The 5,175-nt window shown below is 58.5% G+C and overlaps 1 long non-coding RNA gene across 1 annotated transcript; it reads right to left on the bottom strand.

The window, feature by feature from the left end:
• Positions 1–3,451: 3,451 nt before the first annotated feature.
• Positions 3,452–4,480, bottom strand: LOC146765248 (uncharacterized). The gene is made up of 2 exons (XR_014950153.1): positions 4,103–4,480; positions 3,452–3,573 (listed from the first exon to the last, which is right to left on the bottom strand). It is a non-coding gene; the product is annotated as an uncharacterized LOC146765248 (long non-coding RNA).
• Between the last annotated feature and the right edge of the window lie 695 nt (positions 4,481–5,175).

Below are 5,175 nucleotides of genomic sequence, written 5' to 3'. Positions count from 1 at the left end.
ACGGGACCCCACGGGTGCCACCGAGCAAGCTGGGACCGGGGCAGGCTCCTCGTGTCCCTAAAACCAGAGCCTGGCATCGTGGCAAGCAGGTTTGCTTCCCTTCGGGCAGCCAGGATTGGAGGGAAAGACAATTCTCCATCCCTTTTTATTCCCAACGCGAGAGCGTTGTGATCAAGGGACATAAAAGGCATTTCTATCATCTGAGGCCGTGAATTGCACCAGGGCTCCAGCCTCCTCTGCCTGGCTCTTGGAATCACAGAATCTGGGAATGGTTTGGCTTGGAAGGGACCTCAAAGTTACTCCAATTGGGCGATTAGAACAGAGAGGCATCCGAAAATGTCATCACCGTCTCTTATCAAGCCTGGGTGCTCTGAGGAACCATCACTGCTGCTGCTGCTGCTGCTGCCCAGAGCTGCCAGGCAGGACAGGGGCTCGTCCTCCTGGCTTTGCCTTTGGAAGTTAAATGAAAATGTTGATCCCAGGTTTCCTGACGGCTCCTCCATGCCCAGGCTCCGGGCTGGGCACGGCTGGAGGGATGTGGCCATTAACAGGCGGGAAATGAACAATAACCTGACAAGAAACGACCAATTTTCCATCAATTAGAGCGAAGCCTCTTTTTGTCTTTTAGTAAAATTAAGTTTTGCTGACTGGTGATTACTTCGGTCTGATGACAATTCATTAACATTTACATGGGGAGGATGCTAATGGCGAGGAGGAGGAGAGGGAAGGTGCAGAAATGTGGGCTCGGAGAAGCTCTGGAGGTCGGGACGGGCCAGGGAAGGAGGGGAAGCATCCCCCAAAGCAGGGCAGCAGGAAGCCCTCCCGCCCCTCTCTGCAGGAGCACAAAAGTGCTTTGTTTGGGGCTGGAATTCTGCTCCTCGTGCTGCTTCCCCCGCTGGGGCTCTGGGTTTAGGGACACTGCAGCGTCCCTGGGGCCAGCACCAGGCCAGGGTCCCTCAGCGCCGCTCCTGGAGCGTGGGGACGATGGGGACAGGGTGGCAGCAGGGCTCTGAACTTGGCACGAGAGGGACCAGGGGTGGGCAGTAACAAAACCGACCAGGGGAGTGACCACCAGCACCTCGAAGCACCCAAACCAGGCACAATCAGCCCGAATTTCTGTTAGAGAGTGAAGGGGGAATTGGTGCTGAGTGGGAATATTTGTATACATGGACATGTGCGTGTGCAAGGCATGGGAATCTTCAAAAATCAAGTTATTGCCGGGATCAGAACCACCTCTGCTGCTGCAGCAGGCCTCTCCTCAGCTGAGAATCCAGCCCCAAAAGCAAAGGCAGAAGTTCCTCGGGCTGCTGGTCCCTTTGCACACTCCTGGGGTTGGAGACACCCGCAGCTGAGCAGGTTTGGGGGAAGAAACAGAAACCCTCCTTCCCACAGGAGTCACCTCAACCCTCATCTCCCCTGAAAAAAAAACTTCCTGGGGTGTTCCCAACCCCAAAACTTCCACTTTTATTGACTGTTTGCAGGAGCTGGCAGGGAAGGAGCTGCCTCTGCATTCCCCTGGAACGGGGCAGGGATTTGCTCATCCCCAGGGCGATTGGGAAAGCTCAGGGAGCATTTACTGTAAGAGGCCTTTGATTCAGTTCGAGGGCTCTGGCAGCGGGATGGGGAATGTGTTGAATCAGAGGCACAGCAGAGCCCTCCCTGCCCACACTCCAAACTCCTGGGATTTCCCCAAATCCCCATCCTGGATGGCCAGGCTTGAAGGATGCAAGGATTTAATAGGGGGGAAAAAAGGGTCAGGTTCTCACCGGGTTTTCTGTTCCTTCCCTCGAGTTCAGAGGGTGAAGTTTGGGTTTTGTAGCAGGATGGGTGACACAGGGGTGGTTGGCTCCCTGCGCTGTTTTGTCACTCTATTTATAACTTGATTTGGGAGGGGATTTCCACAAAACCCCATAAAAACTGGGGTTTCCCATCAAAAAGCTTTTCAAGTTCTTTCATGACCTTTGTTCAACAATGACCTAATTTCACTCAAACTCTGGCACAGCCTATTCCTGAGGTGGGAGGAGAAGTGGCATTCAAAATTGGGTCAGTTTTCATTAAAAACCCTTCCGTTTACTAATAGTTTTTCATGTGTCAGAAGGACTGGGATGGGCTCCAGACGCCGGCTGCCCTTCTTCACTGGAGAAATGGGTTAATCTTCCTGGGAAATCACCGCTCAAGGACTTTTTGGCCCTCTTTCTCCTCCCGAAAGTTGGGATGGAGGCGGTGTTTTTGGTGGTGCCCCCTCCCGAGGCTCCTGCTGGGGTGTTGGGTGTGAGGATTCAGGTGGGATGGGGCTGATTAAAGCTGGGCCACGCTGGCTGTGCCCGTGTCACCTGTGTCACCCACCCTGGGCATGCGACACCAGCCCTGAGCTGCTGGTGGGATCCCAGAGAGGCGCAGGATGGAAAGAGAGCAGCGGGGAGGGTGAAGATCCCACACCCTGACCTAATTCAGAGCCTAATCCAAATCTTGTCCTAACCGGGGGGAATCTGAACCTTCGGGTCTGATCTCCCAGCGCAGGGAAGGGGACGGGAAATGCGCTGGGAGCCGCGGAGCAGCTGCCGGGCAGCCGCGGAGGCTCCCGGGGATGGAGCGGGGAGTGGGAAGGGATCGTGGCCTGGGGTCTGCTCCCACAGTGCTGGGAGCTGCCCAGATTCCCTGCTTGGATCCTTTTCGGAGGATGGAGCCTGTGGCTGAAGCCCCTGAGAGCCGCGGGACGGGCGAAAAGCGGCGGCCAAGCCGGCACGAAGCGGGCGGGGCGGGGAGGGAGGCGCAGCCGAGAACCGGCGCTCGGGACCGCTCCTGCTTCTCAAATGTGCAAATTATGCAGCCATTTCACGGGACACTTAGGAGTCAATTTGCAACGCGGCTCAGGGGGGAAATTGGGCACATAATTCCCCTGAACAATAACCGGAGCGGCCGCTTAATTTAACTCCGCGCCTGGACCTCGTTAACGCGTGCCGAGGGGAGGATGCTGCGGGCGCCGGGGCCACGTGCGCGCATCCCCGCGCATCTTCCCGCATCCCTCCGCATCCCTCCGCATCCCTCCGCATCCTCCCGCATCCCCCGGGCCCGCAGCGATGCCCGAGGGCAGCGGGGCTGGCTCGGGGCTCGGCAGGTCCCAGCCCGGCTCGCACACGCTCCGGCAGCCCCGGCACAGTGGCAGCAGGCTGTTCTCATTACAGCCCAATGAGGCTGTTTACTCACCCAGCTGGAGACAGTTAGAGAGTGATAAATAATGAAAGAGAAAACATGATTTTCCCCTCTGTGGTTTCTATTTGTGTAACCATATGTCACAGCTCAATACGGCCGCGAGATTTTTTTTTTTTTTCTGCTTTATTCAGGAAAGAGTTGATTTTTTTTCCACAGTGCTGTGATTTTCCCCCCTGACTTCTCTCTTTTTTTTTTTTTTTTTTTTTTTTTTTTCCTTTTCTTTGCAGAGACAGGAGTATTTCTGTTTGTTTTCTTGTAAAACTCGCTCGGGCTCCGACTCCTTAAAGTCTGGCTTGTCCCAGGAACTGCGGAGGTTTGATAGGATTGTGCTCAGCTTCTTTTCAAATACCTGTCACGGGGCTGCGGGGAGAAGAACCAGCTGAGAGGAGCGTGGGGAGGGCTCGGCACCCGAGCCGAGCCGAGCCGGGCCGGGCCCGCGTCTCCCTGGCTGGAGCAATTCCCACGGAGGATAAAACCTTCCCTGGCACGGTTGGGTGAGGGCTGAGGAGTTGGTTTTGTATCTCGGAGCGTTTTGTGAGGGCAACAGAGCACGGCCGCTGCTGTCGGCAGGTGGGGAAACTGAGGCAGCGCGCACCCACAGGGCTCATCCAGGGACCCCGCAGCCCCCAGGCACCTGCGGGATCCACCCCGGCGCCTCGGGAGCGCGGTTTGAACTGGGGGAGAGAAGGATCTGAGGCAGCCTGAGAAGGAGAACTCAGCTCCCCCCTCCCCGAGGAAAGGCCCTGGCAGCGCCCCGCGCCGGGTGGCGGCCGGGAGAGCTCCGGGAGCGCTCCGGGAGCGCATCCCGCCCGTGCCCTGGGGAGGGCAGGTCCCTGCACGGCCCCTCTCCCTCCCCGCCAGCTTCCGCACACCTTCCTGCAGCAATTACCCGCGGCTGCCCGCGCCGCATCCCGCCTGCCGCCGTCTCTTCTGCTGCCATGCCCCCGCGGCTGCCGGCGCTCCCGGAGCTCCTGGCACGCTCCGGGGATGAGTTTCCCCTCGGAGCACTCCCGGCCAGGGGCGTGCGAGGTGGTTTGTTTTCGCCCCGGCAAGTTCGCCGGCTTCACAACATCCTCTTCCCGCAAGAGGCATCGCTCTGGGAGGGGAATTATCGCAGTGAGCTCATCCGTGTCTGCGGCATGAGGTCACAGCGCCCGGGGAGCCGCCAGCCCGGTCCCAGGGGTGTGCCCGGAGCTCGGCTCATCCCGATCCGGCCTTGGGCTCGCTCCAGAGCCCCGGCCCAGCTCCCAGGAAACTCGCAATTCATCGTGGCAAAATTCCCAGGGGCCAAAGCAGGAGCGCGGTGTGGATGCGGCAGGGAAGAGCCCGAGCGGCGCCGAGCCCTGCTGGGGGTTTGATCCGTGGGGTTCACCCCAGCGTGGAAATCGCCTCCCAGCAATTCCACCCGGTCCTTGAGAGGGTTTTCCAAACGCTGCTGGAGCTGTGGCAGCCTCGGGGCCGTTCCTTGGGGAGCCATTCCCCAGCACCATGTGGGGGAAAAGCCTTTCAGTGGTGTCCATCCCAAACCCAAACCCCTCTGATGCAACTCCAGCGTTCCCTGGGTGCTGTCCCTGGCCACCTTTGTCCTGAAGTGGCACCGAGTGTCTCCCTCACACGCAGCTCCTGCAGTGACCCAGCCTTGGTGGCTCCAGGCCCCAAGTGTGGAACCACAGCAACGTCTGATCCCTACAGCATCCCAAAGCCTCGGCTGTGTTTGAATCACCTCGATTAAACTTAGCAAGCACACCTCCTCCTGGGGCCGCTCCCTTTTCCCAGATGTAGGGAAAGCATTTCTGGGGGGGTTTTGTGCACAGGCAGAGCCATTCCCACACCCCCGTGGTGCCCACAGCTGCTCTGTGACACCCTGCACTGACAGCTCTTTCTGCCCCCTCCAGGTCTCATCGAGGTCCCACCAATGAGGCTGCCACCCAAAATGTGCCCAGATTTACCCAAATGCTGGAG

Source organism: Lonchura striata, chromosome 26 (genome assembly GCF_050655825.1).
Source record: "Lonchura striata isolate lonStrDom1 chromosome 26, ASM5065582v1, whole genome shotgun sequence".
NCBI classification, from domain to species: domain Eukaryota; kingdom Metazoa; phylum Chordata; class Aves; order Passeriformes; family Estrildidae; genus Lonchura; species Lonchura striata.
The sequence above is the reverse complement of the archived record's forward strand: the minus strand, read 5'-3'. Positions and strand labels throughout refer to the sequence as shown.